This window comes from Anopheles aquasalis, chromosome 2 (genome assembly GCF_943734665.1).
Source record: "Anopheles aquasalis chromosome 2, idAnoAquaMG_Q_19, whole genome shotgun sequence".
In the NCBI taxonomy this organism is placed as follows: domain Eukaryota; kingdom Metazoa; phylum Arthropoda; class Insecta; order Diptera; family Culicidae; genus Anopheles; species Anopheles aquasalis.
The window spans coordinates 36,285,001-36,292,220 of NC_064877.1; the positions used below are offsets into that span (position 1 = coordinate 36,285,001).

Genomic DNA, 7,220 nt, shown 5'->3' on the forward strand with positions numbered 1-7,220 from the left:
TTCAGTTTCGCTACATTCTAGAGTGGGTCACACCGAGTGCGACGGTTACGTGTATTAGCCTTCCGTATGGATGCATTAGCTGCGTTACTGATCCTTTAGCTACTGTGCGCATATGGCTCTTGGGCGTTGATAGTAGACGGTAAAGTTACATTTTAGTTTTTAAACAAATACGCCAGAATGAGTATTATATTTACACGAACTTCTATTTCTATCGCTACTAGTGTAACACTTTCTCTATCTTTACCTTTTTCTTACACACTCTTAGTGAGACTCAGGTCAAAAATTGTCAGTTTTCTGTTGTCAGTTTGCTGCTTGCTTGCTTGCTTAATTCTTGCTCAAAACACTATCGCTATCCATGCTGTTTGCATCGACACCATGGAGATTCGACCAGTTAGAAGATTCTATTTATGTACAAAGGGAGAGGAAGAGAATCGCTGTAGTCTGGAGAGGGTGCGGAAAGCGATGTTGCATCTAATGCAGAACAAACGTTAACCAAAAGTTGAAACTCGTGAATTGTAAAACACACACTGGTACTCCGGGTGGAAGGGCACCCGGCGGTGCTCAAAAGCATTCCTAAGAAAACCACACAAAACACTATCGAGTACTACCTAACTACACACCCACCACCCGCATAACCGTAAGGGTGTTACGAAACCAAACAGAACAGAGTGCTGGACAGTTGAGCGAAACGAATAAAAAGAAAGATGTGAAAGCATTATGGAAGAAAACAATCATGTGTTGTCCATCACTGACGTCAATTCACCGTAACGATTTTTAACATATATTTTTCCTTAGATAAGGTGAGTTATTTAGAATGTACAGGGGTATTTTATTGAAGTGTTTGTGCTATTTTTGATATACCTTATTATTTCCCCTTCTTCTTTTAAACGTGCAATGTAAGTCGACTACGTACTCTTTATTACAGTTTCTTTCTGGCAAGGGTAACACATGGTTTTTACAGCAATAACGATGAAACGCTAACACAAATATTGAATAGTTGCGAGTCACATTAACTGTTGTCTTAAAATTCAATTTCTCTGTAAACCCCCTTCGGTAATGTACTTAGCGGCTACTCTTGGCACTCACCGAGAGACGGCGCTTTTTCTGTTTGCCCGCTGCTAGGCAACCGAGGTACTAAAACCGTTGTTGTAACTCTTACGAACCCCCTCAAGAAGGGCCTATTGTGTGCATTTGTATCTTTGGGCGTATTTCTTAAGATTAAATTTGGGCCGAGCAATGTTTTATGTACAAACTAGCTAACAAAATCGCAATAGAACGACAGAATCGGACTAACGCAATGGAAGACGAAGGGGCTCGGCTGCGAGCCGTGCAGGAGTCTTCTTCCAGATGCCTGGGCCGCTCATCGGTTACATCGTTGTGTCTGCCAGTAAGTAAACGTTTGAATGGGATTGATTATGTTCATTCATTGCTTGGCTATATCATCGTCTGAAATTATGCATGTGTTCTGGAACATCAATTAGTGACAATGATTGCAATTGTCCAGCAGTACGAAGCGATCCATCAAATACCAAGTCTAAGCAGATCCATGTATGGAATAGCAGACTCTATTCCATTTATCGGCATGTATCAAACAGTTATTCAAACATGAACTACAATTAACTGTTGCCGATTGAATTGAATCACGTCGATTGTTACACTCCACTACAAAACCAATAGGGTCACAATCTCCGCAAAAAGCAAAACAAGCACGTTACTGTGACTGCAAAAGACCTTGTCGACCATCGGACGATGAAATAGCACACCGCTAAGCAAACAGTTGACATACAAACACGCATCTCATACACAAACGGCACACCAACGATACACCGTAGGTAACGGATCCAGCTACCCGTGGCCATATGGTGTCACTCCGAAGAGGGGACTCGTGGAGCCAGCCCGGCGGTCTGACCTAAAGGTAATTGAGGATCACACAAAAAACCAGTAGCACCGGCCCAGTGCGCTGGCTACTTCCACGGAGAGCACCGCAACCGGGCGCCAAAGGGTCGTCCTCGATCCCAAGGGCTAAAGACGCTGAGTGGCACCTTCGTTTGTCGCCGCGGCCAACCAACGCCACCGATATGAGTGGTGCTCCGGTAACGGCGCATGCTTGTCCGGAGAAGTGCCTTTCGGACATTGGTTGCTTGGATCATTGGAATCGGCTCGGGGCTCGGTGTCGGTCGGCGGGGACAAGGCTCTGCAGTATTTTCACGGAATTCATTTGTGCTTGACGTTCTGCTCGGTTCATATCCGCGGTCCACGGAACACACAGGCCACTCCAGCCGTGGTGGTAGGTAACTGCGAACCCTTGCATGTCCTTCCCTTCGCTTTTTTAGTGTTTCGCCTGTCGTGTGGCAGCCACGTTGCCAGTTTGACAAAAAAAAAAAAATGCTTTACACAACCAAGTGCCAATGATGCGTGATAAGCTGGCTCCAGAAAGACGCACGGCGAGTCCCTTCGAGACCAAACAATAGGGACTGCGTTCAATCATTACGTTCTTCCGATGCCGTGGTTCGTTGTGTTGCGCCGGAGAGTGATGCATCATTACGAAGGTGAAGCCGCGCTGCTCAGCAAGAAGAAAGAGACACGGCGAGCCAGAGCACCTCCAATGGGGCTTAGGGAGTGAGCGAGAGAGTGCAAGGTGGGGGCCGTATGTGTCTGTGAAAACTGTGAGTGCTTGAGCTCGTGGCCAAGGAAGGTTCGTGCGGTCGCGTCCTATCGAACGCTGGTTAGTAGCCAGCGCAACCGTCGTGTGATTGCTCTATCTTGCTGGCGGCTACCGGGCCCTGTCCTTCTGGTATAGAATACCTGAAACGCCCGGAACACATCCACAACCCCAGCAGGCTCTATAACAAAGGAACATCGTGAGTGGTAGATTGTGTGGCTAGCAAACCGGAACGATCATAACCAACATTAGTGATTTGTGGGACAAATGCCGTGGAACAGTGACGCCATGGGCGGACAGACGGGTAACACTTTTATGGCAACGTGGTTGTACCGTCGCACCGGTTTGACATGGTTCCGAATCTGTACCTGTGTTCCGTAGTAGTGCTGTGAAGGCGCGACAATGACCGGGACTTGGTCGATTCGTATGTGTTCCGTGTCTTACTACCGCCGTGGAGTCGATAATCAGACAGTGTCCTGCGTAACGACAAACGGCTACTACGCAGAACGGGTGCGTGGAGGAACCATTTTTAAACCATTTGGAAAAAAAAGCAATCATCCAGCAGCAGCGGTCATACAGCGGACTCAAAATTGCGTATCCATGCGAAGCTCTTGCCCACCACACCGGCCTCCCGGGGGAACGGTGTCCTAAAAGTTGTGTGTAGGTTCTCTTTTGAGGCGCCTCCATTTTTATGACCATACTCGCCATGGCTGCCGTTTCATGGCTGGTTGCAGCGATAGTTATGGGTTCACGCTTTTTGCTAGTGTGCTGCTCGGTTCCCTCCGTTGGTTTGTCTGCGCTATGGCGCAATATGGTTACGATGAGATCACACGGAGAATTCATTAGAATCACGCATTCTTTTCAGGCAGCATTTTTGAGCTGTATTTGTTAAAGAAACCCCGGAGGCCCCAATTTGAATCCCGTAGCTGGCATGACATGGTAAATGTAACCGATGTAACCTATTCGTCCAACACAGAAGCAATCGATACGGAGCGGCCCAGTCTGACTGCAGTGTGATTGGTGTGCTTGGATGTTGTGTATGGATTGCAGAACCTTTCTCCCCGAAAAAAAAACGGAAGCCCCATAGCGCCTACCGCAATAGTGCTGTAAAGTAAATGATGCTCTAAACATTCGAAAGTACCGTGCCCGGGTGCAACGATTCGATCCCCGCAACGATTTTCCAATGCAGTATGTGGCGGAGCGCTCGCTTGGGACTTGGGATGGCTGCTTGCAATGCGGTACTCGCTGAACTGTACTACCAACCTAATAAGCAGCTAGTAGGCTAGCTGCTAGGGTTGTTGTGAGGCGTGTTTCGTTTCATTGGCAGTGAGCATAACAGACCGAGCGACCGAACGACCGACCAACCGACCGGCCTGCTTCTCTTTCTTTCCCTCACAGTTCTCCGTTCAGTAGGCTGCGACTTGTTCGGCTTTTGTGTTTTGACATAAGTGCGTGCTGCGCTGCTGCCTGAGTGTGCCTGGTGAAACGGATGATGACTAGCGTCGTGCCGCTAGTTAGTGCTACCACCGGTGTTGTGTGTTAGTGTGAGTTCGTGTGTTTGCGTAGAACGGTGAAAAAAAGAACGAGGAAAACAGAAAAGCTACCGCTAGAAAGCTAGAGGACGAACAGACGGATCGACGCAGCTCGGAGCAAGATTCGGATTCCGTTCCGTAGTTACTACACACCCGGTAAGAGCGAAGGGCATTACTGTACGGTTTATGTTATCTCTCCTCTCCTCGCACTTTGAGTTGCAGGATTAATTCCAGGGCACGCTGTACGGTACTTTCACCGTATGCAGACACTTCGCACCTTAGCTGTGCGCTAATTAGAGAACCGTAACAGGATGGGCCTTTTGGTCTGTTCTCAGGCTACTACAGTTGCGTTGCATCTGGCGTACCGTGGCTCTTGCGGCACAGTGTGGCGTAGACTGCACCATTTAATTACTAGCAGGCCATGCCGCAACATACCGCAAGGATCTCTGATTAAAAAGTCAGTTTGCTTTGATGAATTTCGGTCTCCTTATGCGCGACGGCATAAAGCAAACCATCCGTGGCTAAGGGAACTTCCCTTAAACGAGGCCACGTCAGGATGGAGCCCGAAAAAGAGGAAAAAAATTATGCATTCCTTCACGCCAACGGGGCACCTCTGCTATCGAAACTGTGCCAAGTCATATAAAATTGTAAAAAAGTATCAGAACCTTACCCCAAACCGCATAAGCTGCCCCGGGGTGTGGTTACTCCTAGACATCGAGATGAAAGAACCACCGTAGAGTTAAGAGGGGTGCGAATCCGATCGGTTTCACGTGCCTGTACTCGCCAGGATACGATATCGTTGTCAGTTTTAACTACATTTTTACGGTGAATTGGCTCATTGCTTGGTGGCGCCCCTAACCCGCAGCGGAAACTCTCACTTTGTTGACACAGGGTGCCAACAAATCGTTGGCGCATCCCGAAACCCCTCGAAAAAAAAGGAAAACACGAGAACCAAAAGTACAACGACTATTGTCGATAATGTTGGCCCCGCGCTTTAGTGATTTGTGCTGCACTGAGATCCGAACGAGGGTGTCGATCGGTTGTATCGTCACCGCCCCGGGGGCTCCCGGTGCAGCGTAAACCCATCGGAAATGGTACCGAGGATTTACGATCGGATCTCTGTTCCGGCTCGTAAAGGAGGCTTCAGGCCAGAAAAGTGTTCCGGTGTAGCAGCCGGGGGATTCGTTCGCGCTTGTCGCGCTCACGCCCAACACTCCAGTGCAGAGGATTATGCGCCAAAGCCACCGCAAACCGTCCACACCACTCTTCCGCAAAATGGCCACCGCAAAGACAATTGTGTTTGTGTTGGGAAGTGGTCGTGTTTCGAGGGATGAACCCCAAAAAGATATTTATAGATGCTCCAGCATCGATAAAGATGCTCATCTAATGTTGACCCCCACCGCCCCCCCTCCCCGCCTTGTGCCTTCGATAACGAACAGTGCCTTCCAAAAAAGGGGAGGAGGTGGGAATGTGAAAAGCGGAGGTAGGGGTGAGAAAAGGTTGTTTTCGGTCCCCAAACACCTTCTCTTCGATTTCGAAACTTCAACTTTCCGTTTTCCTGGGCAGCTTTTGGTAGCTTGCTGGCGAGGCTGAAATTTGTTTCTAAAATCAATGTTTGTGTAACGATCCTTCTCACCTCACCTCCCCCGCCCCCCACCGTTCTTACAATCCTATCACACGAGCGCACGTTTTGATGAGCCCTGGGGGGTGGGAATTGGCGTGAATAAACCCATGTAAGGGACGATGTCGTCCTTCGGGTGCCATTCGGGGGGCCAGCAATCCCCGATTCAACTGTGGCTCAACAGATTGTCTGTGTGAGTGAGTGTGTGTTTGCGGGCTGATAAATTATGGAACCCTTTCCCTTACGTCTTTCGACAGGATTGCGAAATCCGATCCTGCTCGATACCATTCGATGTTCGATGTTACTCTACGCCACGCCATCCTGGAACCACCCATTAACTGGGAGGCTTTCTCCCAACCTCCCGGGGGAGCCATCTGACGCAGCGTGTTGTTGGCTGGACGGCTGGCTGGCTGGCTGGCTGGTGGCCGAAGTGAAAGATGAGCGCTTCGCTTCGAATCCCGACACCATCACCGGACTACTATTCCAGCATGGTGTCTAATTAATCCCTAAGCAATCACAGCACCGGTGTACCGTTGTTGTGAGGAACTCTGATTTATGATAACAAAACAACCATTACCATGGCATCGTATTGTGGCACCTCCTCCCCATCTCCTCTGGGTTGTTCAATTTACAGATCCCGGGACCGAAACATCCGGAATGCGAGCGAGAGTCGATTGTAATTTTTCACGACTTTTTGGACGACGAACACTTTTTCGTTGGTTCCAGGGCTTTCCCGTTTACCGTTGGTTCTGCATCTGCGACTGGTGCTCCCCGTGCCAGAAGCCACGATGATCCCACAGGACGCGGTGTGTGGCAGATGAGAGAGGTTGAGCAAAGCAATGGCCATGATTCAAAGGGAAAGATAGAGCGCCAGAGTGGTGTGGTTGGCTGCCGTTGCCTTGCCTTGGTTTTGGTCTTTCGGCTGGAAATGGTGGTTCCTTGCCAAGGCACGAATGAATAATGCGTGTATTTTTGTGTATGAGTGCCCCCTAGACTGGCGACGGTCTGTCCCTTTGGTTGGAAGGCCAACGCTTCCATTTCAATTTGCACTTTTGCTCTACAACATCCACCGACCGCGAGCGTGCGAATTCGTGTTTTCCATTTTCCATTTCCCTCCTCCTGGCACCAACACACGTTACTACTTGGCTGCACTCTCCACGAACTCGTCTCGTGTAGTACGCACGCAGCGCAGGTGCCGCTTGATTTTCTGCATTTTGAGCCACTAATTGGTGCACGCAAGCACGTGTATTTCAAGGGCCCTCGAGCATCAGCAACTGCGCCACTACATAAATCACTCACGAGACGGCCGGTGTACCGCGAAAGTGTGTTTTAAGTGGTTTGTAGGAAGGAAAGGAAAGGAAATATGAAAAGAAAACGAAAACCCAACCCCATTAGTGGTGCGATC

General features: G+C 49.2%; 1 protein-coding gene across 5 annotated transcripts in view; it reads left to right on the forward strand.

Moving 5' to 3' along the window:
- Positions 1–723, forward strand: part of LOC126571520 (phospholipid-transporting ATPase ID) — a 30,535-nt gene extending 29,812 nt beyond the window's left edge. For all 5 annotated transcript variants that reach the window (XM_050230093.1, XM_050230088.1, XM_050230089.1 and 2 more), the window contains one exon: positions 1–723. This exon is cut by the window's left edge and continues 1,517 nt beyond it. The gene's annotated coding sequence lies outside the window, so the exon portion shown is untranslated.
- The last annotated feature ends 6,497 nt before the right edge of the window (positions 724–7,220 follow it).